Here is a 23,388-nt window from a genome sequence, read left to right as displayed (position 1 = left end):
TGCCCACACTACCCAAAGTGATTTACAGATTCAATGCAATCCCCATCAAAATACTAGCATTTTTCACAGATCTAAAAAAAAAAAATCCTAAATTTCATATGGAACCAGATAAGAGCCTGAATAACTAAAGCAATATTAAGCAAAAAGAACAAAGCTGGAGGCATCACATTACCTGACTTTAAATTATACTACAAAGAACAGCATAGAACTAGTTTAAAGATATAAAAGCCCTGACTTCAGCATTATGCAATTCATCCATGTAACAAAAATACTTGTACCCCCTTAATATTTTGAAATAAAAATTATTTTAAAAAATTAAAAACAGCACTAAGGATATTATAATCAAACTGGTTAAAACTAATGATAAGGAAAAGAAATCTTTAAAGCAGACAGATAAAAAAAGACACAGTGGGCCAAAAATAAGGATGATAGAAGATTTCTCATTGAAAACAAATGCAAACTAGAAGACTATGATGAAATATCTTTAAAGTACTGAAAGAAAAAAAAAAGGCAAGCTAGATTTACCAGTGGAAAAAAAATTTCAAAAACAAAGGTGAGAGAATTTTACATATATAAATCTAAAACAGGTTCATCATCAATATACCTGCATTTTAAGAAATACGCTAAGGGTTTTGAATAAATCTTATTTTGTCATACTAACTATATTTATCAAGCAAGTTGTTCTGTCTGTAGACGTTACTTGCTAGAGATGTGAATCCCAGGATCGTTTGTATTACCACCACCAAAATAATGATTGAGAATCATTATTTTGGAATATAAACTTTATGAGGAATGAAGATCTAATCCAATGTCATGGGGTAAATGAAATAATTAGGATAAAGGCTGAACTGCAATAATATTCAAAAATGTAGTGGCTTAAACAATGTTTAACTTTATTTGCTTCTCATAAAACAATCCAGGCAGGAAGACCAGGGCAGTATGGCAGCAGAGGGGGTCAGGCATCCAGGTTCCTTGCCATCCCCAATAGGTGATCCAACCAGTGGGAAAGGGAGAAGGCAAATGTTAGAGTGCGTTCCTTTCAAGCGGAAAGTTATACACATCTCCTAGTCACATTCTATTGACTAAAACCGGTCACATGGCCACATATTACAGGAAGAGAAGCCTAAAAATGTAGTATCTTTATTGGGTAACAGTGTGCTCAGCTGAAACTCTTATTACTATAGAAAAAGGGGAAAACAAATATTGGGGAAAGATTAAAAGTCTCTGCCAAAGCAAGTTAGTGACTGAGTTAAAAACTAGAAGAGGAAAAGTGCATCAGATTGAGAGTTAGGAAATAGGGACTGTAGTCTTCATTCAGCCTCTCAGTCCGTGAGTAAAACAAATGTTTGGCCCACGCTTCACCTGAACTCTCTTTACTATCTGCACCTGATAGAGTTCTTAGTGATTCTTCTAAACTGTCCCTGGGTAAAGGGAGAAAGATACCACAGGCATAGAGTTTCATCCTAATCTTCCAGTTAAGTCCTGTTCTTTATTGGACAGTGTGACCCTTTGGAGGGTCATTAGCCCTGTCTACTAAGACCAGAGAACAGCTGTCAATTCTGGGCTCAGGTTTGCCCAAGTCCTGGCACAGTTCCTAGTCAGAAGCAGGATTATATTCCACAGCACATGACACAGAAAATTCTCCACCTGCAGTGAATAAGATGCCATCACCACCATTTTTCTTGCAGAAGTTCCAATGGATGATAATGAGGATTAAAGGGTTGGAGAGCTGCATTATTATACAGAAATCTAAGCTGGTGCGGCAATGAAAATAATATTCTCTCTCTAGTGTAATACAAGCCTCTCTCTTCATTGTAGCCTTAATTTTGAAGGGAAAGGAAGTTAATTTTAATTAACAGAAGTTAATGCTACTAATTAAACATTTGTTCTATTTTCACATGCACACACAAATTTGCCTAAAGATATAACTAGCTCTGCTAAGGGTATAACAAAAGCTTTGTTTTGCTACATGGAGAGTACAAATGATCATAGGAATTAAACCAAAATTGGCCAAGCTACTTAGTTCATGTTCTTGAGTGTATCCAATTCCTTTTTAAGTACTACACAATCCAGGAATAAACGGTTTTATTTTTTGCCAATAAAATTTAACATAATCTTTCTTTAAATTTCTAACACTAATAAAATCAGACAATAATTTTAATAACAATTTTAAAACATCATTTTTTCACATCTCAGCAACTCTGAAGGGAAAATGATTTTTTTTCTTATTAATGAGCTGAGCTTTGGAGATATTTATAAGTATGGCTTTTACTAAATACATTGTTAATAACAATAGCTTAAGCTCTATCTTAACATCCCCTACTATGGGACAGATACAATGAGTACATATGATGCTGCCAAAGATGAGTCAGGAAATAAAAGGATTTCAGAGCTATAGGGGATTATAATCTGTCTGGCATGAATGGTAGAACATTATTTGCCTTATGGTACCCATTCGCCAAGAGGAAGAAGGGCATGCTGCCTCACTTGTTCATGTTGACTGAGATTGTAAGGAACATTTAGAATATTAAAAATATATATCAACAATCCAATAAAATTGATTGCATTATATGTAAAGGAATAGTTTGTGTGTATCCATATATACATTTATATAAATACATATATATGCATGCAAGAGAGAGATTATTGATTCTGTTCACATTGTTATATGGAATCAATAAATCAGAGATGGCCAATGGATTAAGTCCCACTTGAAAGAAACATATATTTTCATATATTAGGGATACGACACTATTCCAGTCACATTAGATGAAGTACACCGATAATCTAATTCATTTTCGATTACCTAAGAGGCAGAAGAGGGGAAAGTAACTTGGCAAATGTTAAGGAGCCTTAGAATTATTCAGCTAAAAGCATCCCTTAAGACATGAGACAACAATTGTCATGAGACAACTCCTGAAAAACTAATTTCCCATATGAACTGTTTCTATAAGTAAATTGCTCACTCAATATAACTAGCATTAATTTGAAAATATCTGAGAAATTAGTGTTCTTTTTAAGAATTAAAGTAGAAATTTTGGGCCTTGGTGCCAGAATTCTTATTTTTTTACTTTTGCTTTCTTTTTGTTTTTTATTGCAGGTGCAGATTGGGGGGTGGGTGGGGTGGGGAGTTACTTTTGTTTGTTTTACCTTCAATGGTGTCCTCCATTAATATTAGTTTCTCAGGACAAAGTATCATTTCACTGCTTTATTATTAAGTCCAATTCCATGAAACTCATTACTGTCTGTGTTAAAAGGATTATTTTGGTAGATGAACAATTTGCTTCTACTTCATTAAAACAAGGATACCTATGAAGGCTGAGATGTTATAAGATGAGAGCATAATTGCAAATATTTGTGTGACAGGAACTTTCTTTTATACCATAATAAGGTATGCAGTGGATGGACCTGAGATAACAGGTTCTTCTGTCCTTTTCCCTCATAGCTTTTCAGTTCTAGTAGAATTTGTACAACACCCAGAAATCTGAGAATAATTCACATATTTTGGGATTTGTTGTATTGTTCTTATCCTGTAACTATTTTTACTGAGATATAATTCATATACCATATATTATAATTCACAATGAATTATAAAATGCACAATTCATGGTTTTTAATATATTCACAGATAAGTGTATCACTGTTGTCAATTTCAGAACATTTTCAACACCTCAGAAAGAAACCCCCCTTTAGCTCTCATTTCCTATTCTCTCATACTTCCTCCAGCCTTAACTGACCACTAATCTATTTTCTGTCTCTATAGATTTCCATATTCTGGATTTTCATATGAATGGAATAATATATGGACTTTTGTGACTAGCTTCTTTCATCCAGCATAATGTTTTCAAGGTTCATCTAAGTTGTAGCATGTATCAGTATTTAATTCCTTTGCATCGCTTCATAATATTCTACTGTATGAATATACTACATTTTATTTATTCATTTGTCCACTGCTAGACAGTTGGGTTATTTTGACCTTTTGATGATTTTGAGTAATGTTGCCATAGACACTCATACAAGTTTTTATATAGACTTAGGTTTTCATTTCTCTTATGTATATACCTACAAATAGAATTCTTCGGTCATATGGTAACTATGTTTAATTGGGGAACTGCCAGACTGTTTCACAAAGTGGCTACACCATTTTACATTGCCATCAGTGATGCATGAGAGTTCTAATTTCTCCACATCCTCTCCTGGACTTGCCTTTAAGCAATATTGCTTTGCTAAGGATGGTAGAATAGAACAAAAGGAGGGCAACATCCTGATGACGTAGTGGAGATCATACCAGCCCTAGACTACCTACCTTCCAATTTCTCCTAAGTGAGAGAAAATAAATCCCTGTCTCATTTAATCCACTGTTATTTCTGGTCTCTGTTAACAGCAGCTTCACACAAATCTTAAGTCATGTGGTCCTATTAGCACATCTTCACTCTGGGAAGTTCTTAAAAAAATTTATTGAATTGAATATATAAGGATTTTTTCTACGGAAATGTTTCTTTGTCATCCTGTTGTACTCTGGAAAATGCACTTTATTACTTCCTAATTTCAGATTCCCTCTTTCAATAGCCATTCTTCTTAGAAACTGTTTCAGGTTCTCACTAGCACCTTGTGGGTGCTCTGCAAGATGGAAACAGCTTGATATCTTGAAACAAATCAAGTGTTATAGTTGGAGCAATTTTTAAAAATGGTAAAGAAAAGCACTCATTGTGGTGATGCAGAATGAGCAGGAATTTATTTTTCCTTCCTGAATATTATTCTAAGTATTAGGACAAGAATAAGACTGATGAGAAGTCACTTAAAGTTTTCTCTTACCTCTCTGGGAGCCCAGGGAATTTCAGTGCCATGCTGACTAGATAATGCTTGTCTCACATATTTGTTCACTTTTAGACATTGCCTTTGAAGCCACTTAGCCTCTGTGACACGTTGTTACATTCACGACCGTGATTTCCACATTAGCCTTTGGAAAAGTAAAAGGAAACCTGAGTAATTAGTTACATATCAGCTTTCTCCTTTTCTTCCCCCCATGCTTTTGTTCTAATCATCTGCATTTTGAGGGGACACTCTGAACATACAAGCAACCTGCCTTTCTATTAGCTCTCTTGTAACAAATGTAAACATCTGTCCCAACACCAGGCTTTGATGAATGGGGTTTTTTTATATGTTTTCATGTAACTAGTAAATCACTACTGGTGGAAAGGAGAAGATTAGAGAGTCAGGAAAAACTTTTTTTGTGTGATCTGTTCCTTTCTGAATGCTTCAATTAACTGAAGCTGTTCAGCCAACATTTACTGAGTACTTATGATTTATTTCATTCTGTTAAAAAATAACAATCCCTTTCTCTTTTGGACTCCTGATAATAGATTTTTACCCGTAAGTTAACAGTTCTTGGAATCAAATGTATATCTTAAAACAAAATATCTTAATCATCTTCTTTTGCGAGGAAGCCTGTGTTTCTCATTTTAAAGACTCCCCCCTGCCTATTTTCCTACTTACAAACAGCAAAATCATTTGTCTTGTGTTGTTACCAGGTTAGTTTGAAGGTGTCTTATAAAAGCCAAATAAATAGGAGCAATGCTTTACTCTCCCAAAGTTTCTCCTGAATCTTAGCTTTGCAATAATTTCCTATGTTGTAGACCAGATCCATTCACTATTTGTTTATTAATAAACATTTATCAAGGACCTGATGTTTACTCAGCTCCATAGTTTGTGTTATACTGGAACAGGCTCAAATCTACGACATACAGAATCCCAAAGAGTAACTTTATAAGTTATATAAATTTCTGGGGCTGTGCCATCTTATTACCTTTCTATTAAAATGTCAACATTTTCTATACTTTTTCTCTATCTATCCTGACAAGATACGTTATCTTCAGGTTAATCTAAATCTCTTGGTTCAGATTCAAACCCCCATTCAATAATCTCTTTCTGGCACTCTGGGCAGTGTCTTCATCTCTAAAATAGGGACAACGATTTTACCTAGAGTACTGTGTTGCTGTCAGGATTAAATGTAAAGCATACAGTATATGCCTGGCACATAGCAAGCAACCCCATTCACGGTAGTTGCTGTGGATTTCAGATTTGTTTGCATCAGTACTCAGTAACTTTCATTTCACCTAGTTGTTTCAACCAGTGACTATATTACAGGACTAACCAGGAATGTAGTCATTGCACATTGGGATTTCATTTCAGCACAGATAGTATAAGGAATCACCTATTCCAACACTTTTTCTTCATGTGATCTGTACATTGCAGGGTAATCCATAAACAAGAGTTTGGTTCTTTCCTGGTGACAAAATATAAGAGAAGATGAAACTGCTATAAATGTCAATAATTTAAACATAAATATATAGAATTAGATGGATATGAAAAAAGAAATATATTATATATATACATATATAAAATATCTATGTGTATACACACATACCCACACACACACAGCTGTTTCTTAAACACGGCCATTTTTCTTAAGTCCAAACTTGATTTCCAGGTACAGGCCCGTGTAACTTAACTGGGCATTTAGGTCATGAAGTCCCCTATACCCTAAGGCCCCAGACATCTAACGTGGAGGCAAACTGCACGCCCTACACACAGCACTGGGGGAACCCTGGGGCGTTCGCTGTGGCTCCCACCTGTGTGCCAGGTCATTGTGACGCGAATGCTGTGGCCACGTGGAACACCTGCGGGAGAGCAGGGGCGGGGTCACTCCGGGCGGCAGACGCGAGCGGGGGATACCTCAGGAGATGGGGGTCGAGGCAAGACCCCAGGGAGCAGAGAGAGCCAGAGACTCACTCCCCCCATCCCCGCCCCGCCCCAGACAAGGTGAGGCCCTGGCCACCTCCCTCGCCCTGTCCCGGGGTCTTTCTGGGAAGGGGCGTCCGGGAGGCGGCGTCTCCGGGAGGGGAGGCGTGGGGAAGGGAGGCGGCGGCCCGGGGCGGCGGGCGCTGGCCCCGAGGCGAGGGCGCCGGCTCCCCCTGGCCGCTGCGCTGCGCTGCGGCGCTCGGGGGCTCCGCCGGCTGCTATTCCGGCCGGCGGCGGCCGCCGCAGGAAGGGCCGGTTCCTGCGCTCCCCCCGCCCCCTTCCCTCGCCTGCTGCTGACGCTGACGTCGGACGAGGGAGCTGGAGGGACGCTCCGACCGCCGCCGGGAGGCTCCCAGGGGCCCGGGCTCCGAGGTACCTGCCCTCCGGGGCCGGGGCGGGGGCGCGCCGGGCGGGCTGCAGGCAGCAGCGGGAGACGCCCGGCAGCCGGGGAGGTCCGGGCGCCAGTCAGGGGCGGCGTCCTCTGCCCTCCGCGGGTGGCGGGTGACAGGCGGGTCGCCCCCTCGGGTCCCTGACCTCCGTGAGGGAGACGCCTCGGCCCCTTCCCCTCCCCCGCCTCCCCCTCCGGCCCGGGAAGGTCTGCAGGATGCGCGCGCCTGGAGAGCGAGCGTCCGCCCCGGGGGAGCGGGAGGGAAGCGCGGCGCGCTCCGGCCCATCTCTCGCCGCGGCCCGGGCATCGCTGGCGCCCCCGCCGGCCCTCCCCATCCCCGCACGCCGTGCGTCGCCTTCCCAGCGGCTCCGGCCCCAGGACCCCGAGGTCCCTGCTAGGCAGGGACTTGCGTCCAGGGCTGACTTGTTGACAAGTTCACCTGCCGCGGCGCCTGGTGTTTGCTTTTTCCCTCCGCCCCATTGCCGGGTTTTGGCAGTGGCGGCGGAGAGCAGATGGGTAGCTTTTTATAAACACTAGTGCCAGGAGGCCTGAGCTTGGTGCCCTGCGGAAGAGGTGCTTCACCAGTCTCGGACTAGACAGGCGCGAGAGTCCCCAGGCAGGCCAGGTTCTTGCAGTCCCCAGCGCGCCGGTTTCCTTTGGGTGCTGCTGACTCCGCCTTTCCTGCCCTGGGGCTATTGCAGCTCCTGCTTCCTCTAGAAACGAACGTATCCTGTCGTTATGCCTGCCTTTTCCCCAAAGCGGCTCTCCGTTAACCTTTCCCACTGCCTTTTGACTTGGAGTGCCCCAGAGCCCCTCACCTTATTTTGGAGGTCTGAAAAGTATCGCGCCCGTACGCTGGCGAAAGCCATTAACTAACTGGTTGGGGAGAGTTGGAGAGAATCATGTTCTCTTCTTTTAGATAGCATAAAAAAATAAGGTTTCCTCCATGGACCTGGGTGGCAGCCTTAGTAACCGAGATCTGGTAACAGTATAAAAATTATCAAGGCCTGGAAAATATATCACCAGCTGGTTTGAGAATGACACTGAATGCAGAAAGAAAGGCACATAAGGCATTCATTGGCCATTAAGGTCCTACAAATTATGACTCATTGCAAACATGTTTGTGTCCGTATATTTCAGTAAAATCTCTCCAGAAAAACCTCAAGTTGGTTTCTGTGGCCCTCTGGCTTAGATTTGAGATCTGAACTGTTCCTGGGGTTGGGAAGTGAAATGGGAAATGCTTAACTAGTTTGAAATCAGTGCTCCAGACTCAGTCTCTTACTTTCTGTTAACACACACACACACACACACACACACACACACACACACACACACACGCACGCACACACACACACACACTGGTTTTAAGTAAGTTTTCAAACCAAGTATTTCTTTTTAGGTTTCAGTCTTTATTTTTGAAACATCTTTGGAGAGAACACTATAAGGACAAAATTGGTTTATAATTCTTTATAGCTCAAATATTGCTGTCTGGTTTTGGGCTAATACTGCGTATATAATTTTAATTGCAGATGTTGCTCTCTAATTGTTTCTTCTTACATTACGTAGGTGAATAGTTGTGTTGTTATTAAAGATTAATCTTTGGGAAACATAACAGTTAAGCTACAGAGGGCTACTTGTAATAGTGGGGAGACCACTAAAAACTGACCCTAGATCCTCCACCCATGGATCACTGAATGCTAAAGACACTGGGTGGTTTCTTTTATAGTTGTTTTACCCACATTTGGTACACTTGAGTAACTAACTGAGTGCTTTTTCTAAGCATCCTTATGGTGGTGCATATCCCTCCATATCGACCTTAGGAAAAGTACAGAAAATGTTGTTATTCAAAAGAAAACCTTCAAAATTGCTTCATTTTCAAGGTATTTGACTAAACAGTGCATTTTTTCAGGTGTGGGCAGTGTTATCAGAGGTAGAGAGGTATGGCAACTGTGATATGACAGGAGGGTAAACCTGTGTTTGGTGGGAACTTTAAGGTTACAAGAACCTCGTGCAGGAGAGGGTGAGGAAGTGGATAGGCCACAAGGAGCAGGAAGAATGTTTCTTCTTTATTAGTTGAGCTAACAGCTAGAGGCCTGAGGGTATGTAGCAGTGTTTATGATCAGCGTTCTGGTCACTAGTGTCCTTTTTATTCCATCTGCATTATCGAATTGATGGGAACCATGGATAAAGATGCTATCTGCTTATTTTTGTCCATGAGGCCGACATAGATCACTACTGAACCTTATCCCCACCATCTAGACTCTGCCTCAGCAAAACCTGAAACTCAAAAACTGATAGTGGAAAAGCATTTCTTCTCCATTTTTTTCCTCGACTCTCAATCTGGTAAAGTTTTATACCACAATCACATCTAGCACTGGGAAGGAGTACAGAGGACAAAGAGGCTTTGGATGTGGATAGAGCAGGACTGGAACTTCTGCTGTACCACCTAACTAGCCATGCCATTAGGCTCTCTAAATCACTACTTCCTCATCTGTAGCACAGGAAGATCGATCTTTTAGGGTTGTGGTGGGGATTAGAGATTATATAAAATGCTTTTCACAGTAAATAGGACTCAAATAGTCATGATAAATTATTCTTTCACATGCTCAATATATGGTATCTGCATTGGAAAAGGGTGCTACTGCTTTACCTGTGATAGGAAATGTGTTCCAATTTGATTTTGAGTAGTTTAGTTTTGTACCAATACTGAGACCCTGGGCTTTATAGAAAATACTCTCTGAAGTTGGGGGATACAATCTGTAGTCCAGGAACAAAGCAAAGCTAATTTATTCCAGTGGGGATAGATCTTCCACGCCCCTGCCACTCAAATGTGGTCCACAGACTAGCAGCATTGGCTTCCCCTGGGAGCTTGTTAGAAATGCAGACCCTCAGCCTGCCTGCCCTTCTTCTTACTCCAGACCCACCAAATTCAAATCTACATTTTAACAAGATCCCCATGTGTACATTAAAATTTGAGAAGCATTGATGTAACCTGGTATTTCTCAAACTTTAGTGTCCCAGAGAATCATTTGGGGGCTTGTTAAATGTGGATTCCCAGCCTGGCTTCCCCATCTGCTGTTACCTTAAGTAGCTCTGATGCCCAGGGTCTTCTACTGCTATTTGAGAAACACTGCATCAAACTCTCCAGAACAGGACTCTAAAATGAGCCTCTGTCCTCTTTGTTAACAAAACACTGTGGCAACCATGACCTTATTTGATATTCGACCCCTTTTGAGGTAATAGGTATTATAATCCCCGTCTGTCTGATAAGGCCTATAGGCATGATTTGCCCTGAATAATGCATTTGGTAGAACTGCCTTGAATTCTCAATAAATCCTAATTGACCACACTTTTGCTACTCTAGCATTAAATTAATATAGTTTTTGTTTTGGGGCTCTTGGGGGGAGGTCTATAAGTAATTTTTACAAATACTAATGAATCTCTACAGGACAGGGATGACTATACATGAGAGGGCCTTTTATGCAGGCTTTTAAAACAAAGCCTTCCTTCTACCTAATTCTAGGCCATTTACTTAAGATAACTGATTTTAGGCTTTATCATAAAACGAGGATGATGTCAACCTGGCAGTGTTGTGAGTATAGGCAGTGATATGGATAAAGTGTACATCTCAGTATCTGAAAAGTGGCAGTTCCCCAATCAGTGGTGACTGCTTGTCCCAATGTAAACCTAATGAGAGAGAATGAGCTCATGACAAGTTGGGAAAATGACACCTGTGTCACTTCTGAGAATCACCAGTCTCTCTTGCTGAGTCAGATGACATCATTCATCAGGCCTTTGCCCAAATCAGAGAAAGGGGGTGACTTAGTATTCAGTAAGCATCTGTTGTGTATGTACCATGTCCCATGCACTTTGCTAAACACTGGGAATCCCAAGGCAAGACCCAGAGCTACCGTGCTCTGGAGGAGCGTGTAGCTGGTAAGGGAGACAGAGGAGCCTTTCAGCAAAAGCTGGGAGGGGATAGAGAGAGGCACAGGGGCGTGATGAAACCCAGGGCTGATGCATCCCATCCAGACAGGACAGAGGGCAGAGACAACCTGAGAGGGTTCGTGAAGGAGGTTGCCCTTGAGGTGAGTCTTAAAGGACCAATAGGAATTCAGCAGGTGAATAAGGTTTGGGAGGAGGGAAAGAGTTCCCAACAGAGCATCTGTGCGTACAGAGGTTCAGAGATAAGGGAGAGAATCCTGGTAAACAGTCCTTATGTTGGAGCCCGATGTGCATGTGTGTCTCTTATAAACTGAGTGGTCTTGGGCAAGTTTGCTCATCTGTGAGTTGGCAGCATTAAGTGCATCAATCAGTGTCAGCATAGGACTAATTTCAGTTATGTGCAACATAGTTGTGGAGGTGGTAGAGGTTATTAATAGAAAGTAGGGGACTAATATTAAAAGTCATTAAAATTAGAGAATGATGCAGGGGTCAATTTTAGAATACACTTAGCAGAACATACATGGAATTAAAGAGGGTGACTGGAAAAGACAATGTAGAACAGCACTGTGGAGCGGGAAGCACAAGGTACATGTGTTCGGAGATGGTCCACTGCACATATAGGCAACAGTCATTGTTAACCCTAAGAGTCTAGATTGGAGACTAGAAAGGTCCTCTACTTCTGGGTGGTGAGAGTATTTGTACAAGAAGTGACTAAAGTATTGCAGCTACTTTCCAAGAGCACACACATTAAAAATCCATCCCATTACTTGCCGTCCTTATGATCACTCACTCCCACTTCTCTGTTTTCAGAGTTAGGAACGTAGACACCAGTTTCGGAAACCTAATAGTACTTAGGGGAAATCCAGCCATCTCTGCGATGTTTCCCTGGTAGGAATCAGAGACCAAAGAGCTAATTTTGACAAATGATGCGCCCTTTCCTTATTCATAGGAACCCTGACAGCCAGCAGGAGTCGATCAGCATTTGCAGATTTTGTTGTGCCCAGTAGTACCATGGTGACAATGGATTTGGAACTCACATAGATAGCAGCTGAGCCTGTGATTGGGAGCGATTGTTTTCTTAGAAATGTAGCCCATTAGCCAACCTCCTTTCATACAGAAGTAGAGCAGAGTGGTTAAAAATAGGAACTTAGGAGTCAAAAGCAGACTTGACTGAGTTTACTACTTATTAACTTTGGGCAAATCACTTCACCTTTCTAAGCTTTGTTTCTCACTTACAAAATGGGAGTGATATCCCTTCCACATTGTATTGTATGGAAATGAGATGATGATGTTAAGTGCTTCACATATGCAGAGTGCTCAGTAAGTGTTAGCACATAATTATTGCCCATGTCTAGCACATACTTCACTAAATGCCTACTGTGCTTCAGGTGCTGTGTTGTACTAAGGAGGCAAAGATTAACTTAAGGGTCCCTGCCCTCGAAGAACCTACAGTCTGCTGCAGGAGATACAGATGTAATTAGCTCCTTGCAGAAGCACAGTGGGAATGCAGTGACACCACCCAGCATGGGGCGGTCAGTTCTTCAGCGGAACAGGGGTGGCAATTCCCTGGGGGAGGGGGCAGAGGGCAGGTGTTGGATTGGGAAGGCTTCACTGAGAACGTGGCATGTGAGGACAGTCTTGATGTAAGTTGTAATTTGGTCATTTGGACAAAGGAGAGGAAGACATTCCAAGTGGAAAGAATCATCTCCAAGTGTTGAAATGGCATAGTATATTAGGGAAGCTCTAGCATTCTGAATTGACCAGAAGTAACAGTTCTATGTGAGATACAATAAAATTTTGGGGGAAGGGAGCTAGGATATAAAGGGGCTTGTGTTTTCTGCTAAGAAGTTTGGGATTTCTCTAGTGGCAAGAGAAAGCAATGAAAACATTTTAAGTAGGAGAGAGGAATGATTAGATTTGCATTTTATAAGTAATAGTTCAGACCACGGTATAAAAGGTTGGAATAGGCAGATACAGGGATAGTATTGTATCCTAAGGCCTAAGTCCTATCTGTGACAATAAAAAGGAGATGATGAATTAATTTAACCACATTTTCAGAGGTAGAATTGAAAGAACTTGGATACTGGTTGAAAAAGATGAGAGAGAAGTCATTTACAACTTAGGCCACTCAGTGGATTTAGTGCTGGAAATTAACAAGGGACCCCAGGAAGAGGAACGACTTGGGAGTAGAGATGGAGAGAGAGAAGTTTAGTTTGAGATGTATTGAATTTAAAGTGCCTATGGGACATCCAGGTAAACTCAGGAGATGGAAATGTGGATCTGGGGTTCTGGAGAGTGTCTGATTTCACAAGTCGTTGGCACATAGCTGGTTGTTGAAGCCAAGTGTATGAAATCACCTAAGGAGAGCAAGTAAAGTGTAATAGAAGACAGCCAAGGTTGGAACCTTATAGATCACTGATATTTGAGATATGGGCACAGAGGAAGAAAAGCTAACAAAGAAAATTGAAAAGATACAGAAGTGTAGAGAATGTTTCCTAAGAAAAGGAAAGCATTTCAAGCAAAACAAAAGGGAGCATAGTTGAAGGTCAAGTGAGACGAGGCCTTGAGTTCAATCCACAGTGAAAGAGTTTCTCTGTATGGTGGAGAAAGGAGGCAGACAGTGTGGGCTTAGAAGAACTCAGACTGTGAGGAGAAGGAAGAGGATGGTAACCAGAGGGAGAAAGAGGTTGAAGCACATGGGCTGAAGACAGAAAGCAAGGGAGGTTGATTAACTTGAAAGAGAAGGTATAATAGATAGAGTAAGGTGGGGAGGGGCATGAGTGTGGGACTGTCCTTCCTACAGAGAAGGAAGGGAAAGCAGGGGTTATGGTCATGGTGCTGGGTAGTTCCAAATAAGTGAGCAGGGGTGCACGCAGAGTGGAAGCTGTGTGAGAAGGTACCCAATGTGATGCCAAGGCCATGGCTCCCCAGAGTACATGAGGAGGGAGACTGCCTAGCATCATCCTAAAGTGTTTTCTTCCACCTGCTACTCCCTGCAGGCGAAGGGTTGAGTGTCCTTGTACCTAATACTGTCTCCTTGGTGTTGCCATATGCAGCACTGGCGTCATTGTGAAGTATGTGCATGTTGTGTTGATGCCAAACCACTCCCCGCTTTCTGCTTCCTGCTTCTCTCTTCTCTGCACTCCTGACTTGGAGCTCAGCGCCTTCCTGGTGCTTCTACCTGGGCCTGCTCTACCAGCTATATGCCCAATGGCCCTGTCTTTCCTGACCCCCATGGAAACAACCAGTCTTGTGCCTTATGAGCTCTGGGCTTTTGCTGCACTTTCCTCCCATAAACTTATTCCCTGAGAAAGTAGAGAGAATGTGGAAAAGGAATCTTTTATTTGTTCTCAAATAACACCAGTTAGATGGCCGAGTAGAGGCAAGCATGGCTGTTTTGGGGAGCATAGGAACATAGGGAGCTTTATCCTTCTGTCTGCTCCCCTTTGCTGCTGAATTTTAAGGTCCCTTTTTTGCTCCTCCCTCCCCTGTCTGGACTGCCTACATTCCTTGCTCATAATCCACCTGAAACTCAAACATGATTTACCTGCTGCAACTTAACCAAGCAAAGTCCCCGAATGTGTGCCATTTCCAGAGAAGGGAGCTGTGGTAGTTTTTTTTACAGGGCCTGTGCACAGCAGAGACATTTTATAAACCACATATTGGTGTCTGTATGTTTCAGTAATTTAAGACTAATGAAACGAGGCTGACTTTGTGCCTTGGGAAATTTTCTTCAGTCCTGGGCCTCAATTCCCTCATCAGTGAAAGGAGGAGAGTAGACTAAAACGATCTGTAAATTCTCACTAGCTGTCAGCTAGGAGATCCTATGGAGTCATAACAAATTGCTAGATCATCTCTTTAGGAGGCTCCAAATTATGAATTTAACCTTAAAGGAAGAGAACTTTGTAAACATTAGTGTTTCCCTAATTATCCTGTGATTGCTGACAATATGCTTATGTGCAATTTTATATAATTATGGTCCCCACATTCATAGCCTTGTTCCTCCTTCACACTTGTTATTAATCATTTGTACCTTTCAATTTATATATGAATTACAATTGTCCCTTGGCATACGAGGGGGATTAGTTCCAGGACCACCCTCGGATACCAAAACCCCTTCACACTGAAGTCCTGCAGTCCGCCCTGCAGGACCCATGTATATATAGAAAAAGTCGTCCCTCTGTAGGTTTTGCATCCCATGAATGCTGTATTTTCAGTTCTGTGGTTGAATAAAATCTGTGTGTAAGTGGACCCATGTGGTTCATTCTTTTTTTTTCTTAATTTCAGAATATTACGGGGGTATAAATGTTTTGGTTACATGGATTGCTTATGTACTGCTTGAGTCAAAGTTATAAGTGTGCCTGTCACCCAGATAGTGTACGTTGTACCCATTAGGTATGATTTTACCAATTTATTTTTCCATGTAATTCAAGGATCAATAGTATGTTGTATGTTTCCTTTATAAATATATGTATATATTTTATATGTGTGGGTACATATTTATATATATTATATACAGAGGGAGAGGAAGTCCTGTATTTTCACTTCTGATGGTCTTATAGTAACCCATCCATTTCACTTATCATTCATACAAATCTGATTTAAAGCAAATAGTACATTTTGCACATAGATTTGGACCTTTTAAAAACAACTTATATGAAACTGTAGAGTATAATCATTTTTAGGGCATTTAAAAAGTATATATATGATTTTACTTTTGTAATGACATCTCTCACAGAATAACTATCAGACATTCTGAGTAGAAAGAACTGTTTAAAAATATTTATATCTAATACAGAGTATTGGTGGCCTAAGTTATGGAATTCATTTTTAGCTCTTTGCTATTTTGGTTAATGCCTTAGACCAATGCTGGCCAACAAAACAGGCACATATGTAATTTAAAACATTCTAATAGTGGTAAAATAATTTTAGTTTAAAAAACTAAAAAGAAACAGGTGAAATTAACTTGATTTTATTTAGCTCAATATATCCAAAATATTATTTCAACACAAAATATAAAAGGAAACATATAAATAAACATAAAAAATAATTAAATATAAAATATAATATATGTATAAATATATAATATATAAATGTAGTTATATAAGATTTAAGTATATGCAAATATATCAATGGGAATACAAATAATTTAAATAAATATAAAATGTAGATTTATTAATGTGACGTTTTAATTCTTTTTTTTCTTTTGGTACTAAGTCTTCAAAATCCAGTGTGAATTTTACATTTAGAGTACATCTGAATTCAGACTAGCCATATTTCAGGTGCTCATGTTACATGTGGCTATATTGACAGCTGCTATATTGGAAAGCATAGTCTTAGGTGATACAGTTAATTTATCTCAGCTTATTCTTCCATAAAACAACTTTAAAGTTGGTGTCATCCCTTTAAAGAAACATTTACAAGAGCCTTCCAAGTTTTATAATTGGATCCCGGTTAAAATATATTTTAAAGGTAACATTTTGTTCTATCATTTAATGTTCTGTGCTGACATTGAAGGGTGTAGTATTTTCTTACAGAGGTTGATTGAGACCTTTGTCTGATTAGGGTGTTCCTTCATTCTTTGCCATTTAAGGTTAAACTTTTAGAAAAAAGGACATCATAACTACAGATTAAAATCTGTATGTTAGATATGAATTGGCATTTGAAGGTTATATAAACCAACCTAAATAAAAATCAAAGGTGAGCCGGGTGCGGTGGCTCACGCCTGTAATCCTAGCACTCTGGGAGGCCGAGGTGGGTGGATCGTTTGAGCTCAGGAGTTCAAGACCAGCCTGATCAAGAGTGAGACCCCGTCTCTACTAAAAATAGAAAGAAATTAGCTGGGCAACTAAAATATGTAGAAAAAATTAGCCAGGCATGGTGGCGCATACCTGTAGTCCCAGCTACTCGGGAGGCTGAGGCAGAAGGATTGCTTGAGCACAGGAGTTTAAGGTTGCTGTGAGCTAGGCTGACGCCACAGCACTCTAGCCAGGGCAAAAGAGTGAGACTCTGTCTCAAAAGAAAAAAAAAAAAAAATCAAAGGTGAATATAATTTGTACAATAATTTTTTAAATTAATTTTTTCTTTAGCAGAGGCAACCTATTTGTTCTTTTTATGTTTCTATTCTTCTAATCCATTATATATTAGCTCTTGTAGATTTCTTTTCAGTTTGTTGTTTGCAGATGCCAGCCTCTTTGTTATTGCTGCCATGATTTTGGGGTGTAGCTCAAAATTCACCATCGGCCATCCTTTGAAAGGAGGGCTGTAAGCAAGAGAAGGAGAAGTAAGACCTAGACCACACCCCTTGTGAACGGTTTGAGTTTTGTAATTTGTCTTTAGTGTTTTTTGTGGGGATATAATGTTTTAAAATAATATTTATGTTGAAGTGATAGCATTTTAGAGAATACCTTGGCCTTTTTTTTTAAGTTTCTGTTATATTTGATATTTTCCTTTGAGAAACATCTCTTGGAATAGATGAAGAGGCTTGTTAAGTGGCTGATTAATGTTTCATTCCCAGCATTTCTCCTTGTGATTTTGACCTTTAACCTAACTTTGGACAAGTCACCTCCATTTTTTAGAACCCCAATTTCCTCATCTTTAAAAAGGAATATGTTGTGTTTATTATCTCTAAACTTTCTGTCAGATATAAATGTCTCTGAAAATAATTACAATTAATTTTATAGTTTTTGTGACTGAGGGCATCCTAGATGTCAGCTAGGCTAGTCTACTACTTTGCAGATGAGCTAAGTGAAGCCAGAGAGGTGAAGTGACTTGGCCAAGTTTGTGGCATGGTCATGAATTTACCAGCTCTTATTTATATTGAGGAGCATATTAGAAAGCATTAAAAATGTTTACTTTAGGAAGGTGGTGTTAATAGTTTTAGGGAATTATTAATCATAATTACTGCCTATATTTAACACCTGAGTTCTTTTGAAATGTAAATAAAATAATCGTTTGGAAATATCCTAAGACTCCCCACTTTGTTAACAGAAAATGCAAATTGTAACAGTGACTTGCATCAGTAGGGTTTAAATAAAAACTCATCCATCTTTTGGCTGCCTTGAATAAGGTCAGAATTCTGTTTCCTTTTGTAAGGTTTGCTGACTCACAAAATTAAAGCGTAATCTCGTTTCTCATTTACTTGTGAATTTATGAAATGTCAAAAATCATTTGCAGGAGACACAAAACTAGAAATAGAGTTCATTTAATGTTATGTGGAATGCTCAAGTAATCATAACCGTGTCAAAATCTGAAAGGAGAAGCTGTGTGGTACCTTAGAGATAGGAAAAACACCCATACAAACTAGTCAAAATCATAATACTTTAATTAATGTTTAGCTTTTGAAACAATGGAAGGGTAATTCAACTTCCCACCCTCAGCGGGAATCTCTCTTTCTCAACTAATTGAGAACACGATTTGATGAATCAAGATTTTTAAAATAATAATTAATACAGTTAATTATGCCTGGAGGCATTGTTCCAGGTTTTTTTTTTTACTGTTTTTTTTTTACTGAAACAATTTTAATATTTATACTCAAAACACACTTGCCTCTCTTAATAAAAATTATAAAATTCATTATTGACATAAGAAAAAGTGACGAGAGACAAACATCTAGGAGCAAAAGATGCAAATATACTTTGCCCAAAAGAAATGTACAGACATTCAATTATATTTTACCTTCATACCTAGGACCTCTTGTATTTCTTTTGTTCATTAGGCAAGTGTAGGAGCCAGCATGGAAGCCCTGGCTCTGAAGCCAATAGGCTTTGTTCTTTCAGGGCCTGATACTCATTTCCCTGGATCAGAAGTCCCCATTTCTTTTTTTTTTTTTTTTTGAGACAGAGTCTCACTTTGTTGCCCGGGCTAGAGTGAGTGCCGTGGCATCAGCCTAGCTCACAGCAAGAAGTCCCCATTTCAGAAGCAAGGGGCTTCCTTCATTCAGTTGTTTCTCACCTCCCTCCAGGCTCTACATTGCATGATTTCCATTTGTTCTGAAGTTACACACCAGAGAAATAAACTGAAAGACCTGCATTACTTCAGATCATCTGCAAAGAAATAGTCGGTCTAATAAAGTGACTGGGAGGCATACATTTCTGCTTCTCTGAAGAAAAGTTAACTACATTCCAGTTTTATAAAATTATTTCCTGATGTGTAAGTTTCAGTGTATGAAAAACCAAAATGTTGAGAACTGGTCATATCTAGATGAAGTTGACGTCTGAAATAATGGGAAAATTGAATGAGGAGGAAATTACGTAAATTAGTATTGTGGAATTGGAAGCAAATTCCAAGAGGCATGCCACAAGCTTCCAGCATTTGTGATGGATGGTCAAAAGAATGACTCCCTACAATGAAAAGGTCCTTACTAAATGTGAAATGAACAGCATTGAATGTCCACCCTCCAGTGGCTACTGAGTCCATCTAAGTGCTGAAAGTGGCACACGGTGCCTTCAGAGTCTGGCCCTTCTGTTTTCCCTGTCACATCTCTTTGTCTTTCTTTAAGTCATAGTAATGCATAACTGTTTATGATTGGTTACACACACCACCCTGAAATTCTGTTGCGAAAGAATTTGTTTGTTACATTCCCTCTGTCTAGAATAACAACCCCCACCACACACACACACACACACACACACACACACACACACACACACACACACACACGCACACACACATGCGCACATACACACTTCCACCCTTTGCCTGACAAGCAACTACTAATTCTTAGAGACTCCGCCCAGAGGCCACATAGGAAGCCAGCTCTACGCCCCCTGTTCTCTGTCCCTCTAGCCCTTGGCCCCTTCCTCTGCTGTAGCATTCATGCCCCAGCATAGGTAACACTTGGCATTCTCTGGCTGCAGATTGTCTTTTACAGTTATATATAAATAGCCCCCAAAATCTGTGGCATATAGTGACATGTAATTTTACTGACGTTTAATTTCAAAGAATTATTCTGCATTTCATCACATATAAGGAAGCATTGCTTGTGTTCCCCGAAGAAAGAAAAATGACTGCCTAACACTTGACAAGGTAGTGATTGTAACACACATCCAGTTTCAGGAATATTGGAATGTGAACCGATTTGCACCTTAGATTCCATGCCACGTGATGCTTTGAAGCTGGCATTTGGGAACAAGTGATTTCACCATGGGGTGGTTCTAACCTACCACTTTGCACCCACATCACTGCAAGACTCTGTTGTGTTCTTAAAAGTGTGTTTCTTATGGGGGGAAAATGGCCTCCTTCCCAAAGAAAGCTAAATTCTGGTGTGCACAACAGAACTGAAGAGCTCTGAGGTAGTGACAATTTTTATCTAGGAAATTTTGGATAACTTAGAGAGGAAAATGACAAATTTGGCATTGGCTCAGATATGCAATTCAAGAGATTCTACCGTATGCTCACTACAGACATAAGAAAAAGGGATTCTGGACTCAGTTTCAGGTAGTACTCCAACTAACAGGAAAACTCGTCACTGAGTGGAAGAGAAAAATCTACCGGTAAAGTTGGAAAGGTAATTAAGCATTTGACATCCTTAGGAAATGTGATTCAAGAGGAAGCCAGTTGCTTATTGGAATATTTATGTAAGCTAAGAGTGCCATAGTGGAATGACTACTGATCTTACCTTTACTCTGAGTAAGGGTTGGCTCAAGAATTTCAGATTGTTTGCATAATTCAAATGTAATTGGAGATGCCATCAGCTAACTTCTCTGCCTTGAAGAAGCTCAGAGAAAAGCGTTCTAGGCCAGAACAAGTGTTCATTGCAGCTGAAGCCAGCCTATATGGAAAGAAAATGCCTTCCCATATTATGTTAATATTTCCAGGGAGAAGAATCTACTATCAGGGTTCAAGGCAGCCAAGGACAGACGGACTCCTCTACATTGTAGCAATGAGTCAAATTTCGTGTTTAAACCAGGTTTGCTTTAGCATTCATTCCGTGAACATCAGGGTGTTAGGTAAAAACATTTGCTCGTGTCCAAACTGTCCAGTTTGTTCAAAATGGTTTTTAAATGGCCCTAGGACGTAATGACAAGTGGGATAGTCATTGTAGTCTTTTGCCCATCCACATGGGGGAATAACATTGAAGACTCAATACTGCAAGCATATAAAAAGAGGAAAAATGAGCATAGTTATTACACAAGACCTCAGTACAAAATCTGAAGAGACTATTTCTCCTCCCTGTTCTCACAGTTCTTACCTCAGAGCAAGATGGTCTCTTGGCCTGATGGATATGGCTGAGAACAACTGTGGTTTTAATGCCTGGGCTTTGACCATGAGGTGAACATACTGCAACCCCATCAAGGTGCAGGCTGGGAAAGGCTATGGGGATTAGGTTGGTAGTCTTAGTGTCACCTAAGAAGAAGGTGCTGAGCCTCTGAGCAGGATAACGTCCTTCCCCTTCACTCTGTCTCATACACAGAGTCTGCTCCTTGTGAACTCAATCCCACCCTCCCAGGGTGGTTATAACAAAATTAGAAACCTGCTTTTCATTGATCTATTAATCTTTGGGCCTCTACTTCTTTGAGCAGGTATCTATATCTTTTTTGGGGTGTGGAGCAAAGATTTTTATTTTTTATTTTTGAAGATTTAGGGGGTACAAGTGTAGTTTTGTTACATGGATATATTGTATAATAGTGAATTCTGGGCTTTTAGTATAGCTATCACCTGAGATATATTATACCTGTTAAGTAATTTCTTATCCCTCACCCCTCTCCCACCATCCTACTCTTTTCAAAGTCTCCAGCATCTATTATTCTCCTCTCTATGTCCATGTGTACACATTATTTAGCTCCCACTTAGAAGTGAGAACATACAGTATTTCACTTTCTGTTTTTGAGTTATTTCACTTAAGATAATGGCCTTCAGTTCCATCCATGTTGCTGATTTCATTCTTTTTTATAGCTGAGTAGTATTTATTGTGTGTGTGTATATATATAAAAGTTTTAATTATTATTGCTGCAATGGCTTTGTCTTCTGTGAGGAGACAGGTTTAACTGTGAAATACATTCATGTGGTCAGGCTGTGCTATGACAATATCATGCTGTTCACAGTTCCTAAGCAACTTGATACTTGCTCTTCTTTGCTTATCTCCTAAGGTCAGATGGCCATAAACAGAACTTTAGGAACTCTTTTCTGTGCCATTAAAAGGCTCAACATGTGTCACCATTCATTCTGGGCTTGTTTTATAGATGCCTGTGGCAGAAATGGAGAAATAGATTCCATTGCAAAATCATGAGTTGAAATATTAGCTAATCATAGAATTCACTCCATTTTACAGGGGAAATGATATTTTTATTGCAGAATTTACAAACTCGGGCACTCATGAAGGTCTTGTTATATGTCCTTTGCAAATGTCCAGGGTCTCCTGATTCTGGAAATTATGTTTATATATCTGTCTTTACTGCTAAACTTGCACTTGCCCTGTCCAGTACTGTAACCATTAACCCTGTGTGGCTATTGAGTACTTAATGTGGCTAGTCTGAATTGAGGTTTACTCAAAATGTAAAATACACACCATATTTCAGAATTGGTGCAAATATATGAATGTTAACTACATCATTAGTAATTTTTATATTTATGACATGATGAAATAATATTTTAGATATATTAGGTTAAATAAAATAATTACTAAAATTCATTTTACTTTTTTAATATGGCTATATCATTTAAAATTACATGTGTAACTCATAGCATATTTCTATTGGACAGAGTCGATCTAGAATATAAGTTCCTGGAAGCCAGGGACAGTGTCTGGCACATATTCATTAGATGCTCAATGCTTGTGTGATAAACCAAACTATTGAACTGAAAGAAATGGATGAGGATTATAATGATGTTTTTAAAGCAGTGCTTTTGACACTGTGGATTGGAAAGTGATACAGCAAGATGAGATGGATTATGTCAGGAAATCTTAAGATGTTTATTAATTGTCTTTGGTGGGTGGATTTGGAACCTAAGTAAAAAGAGATGCGAGCAAGGGCTGCAGCTGCCTTCCCATGAGATGTGCAGATATGCCCTGTAGAGTTGTCCTGACTTTGGACACCATAATTCCTTTGCTCTAGTGCCATATAATGATGCAGTTTGTTCAAGAAATAACCATTTCCAGAAAGGATTTTTCTTGTATGCTATTTAGCTGTGCAATTCTCAGACTTTAATGTGTTTCAGAATCACTTGCAAGGCCTGTTATGAATACAGATTCCCAGAACCATTCCCAGACATTCTAGTTCAGTAGCTAAGGGATGGGGTCTAGGATTCTGCAT

General features: G+C 40.0%; 1 protein-coding gene and 1 long non-coding RNA gene across 17 annotated transcripts in view; one reads left to right on the top strand and one right to left on the bottom strand.

Moving 5' to 3' along the window:
- The window catches only part of LOC123647433, a 46,227-nt gene extending 39,407 nt beyond the window's left edge, over positions 1–6,820 (bottom strand). Inside the window, exons 1-3 of the long non-coding RNA XR_006738230.1 lie at positions 6,633–6,820; positions 6,215–6,286; positions 4,816–4,960 (exon numbers count right to left, since the gene is read on the bottom strand). This is a non-coding gene — a long non-coding RNA (uncharacterized LOC123647433). The remainder of the gene's footprint in view (positions 1–4,815; positions 4,961–6,214; positions 6,287–6,632) is intronic.
- ICA1 (islet cell autoantigen 1) overlaps positions 6,573–23,388 on the top strand; it is a 142,067-nt gene continuing 125,251 nt past the window's right edge. For 5 of the 16 annotated variants that reach the window (XM_045564880.1, XM_045564876.1, XM_045564874.1 and 2 more), the window contains exon 1: positions 6,991–7,173. The gene's annotated coding sequence lies outside the window, so the exon portion shown is untranslated. Of the gene's footprint in view, positions 6,823–6,989; positions 7,174–23,388 lie in introns of those variants that run through there. The other 11 variants (XM_045564873.1, XM_045564870.1, XM_045564877.1 and 8 more) reach the window with 5 other exon arrangements.

This window comes from Lemur catta, chromosome 11 (genome assembly GCF_020740605.2).
Source record: "Lemur catta isolate mLemCat1 chromosome 11, mLemCat1.pri, whole genome shotgun sequence".
NCBI lineage: Eukaryota > Metazoa > Chordata > Mammalia > Primates > Lemuridae > Lemur > Lemur catta.
The sequence above is the reverse complement of the archived record's forward strand: the minus strand, read 5'-3'. Positions and strand labels throughout refer to the sequence as shown.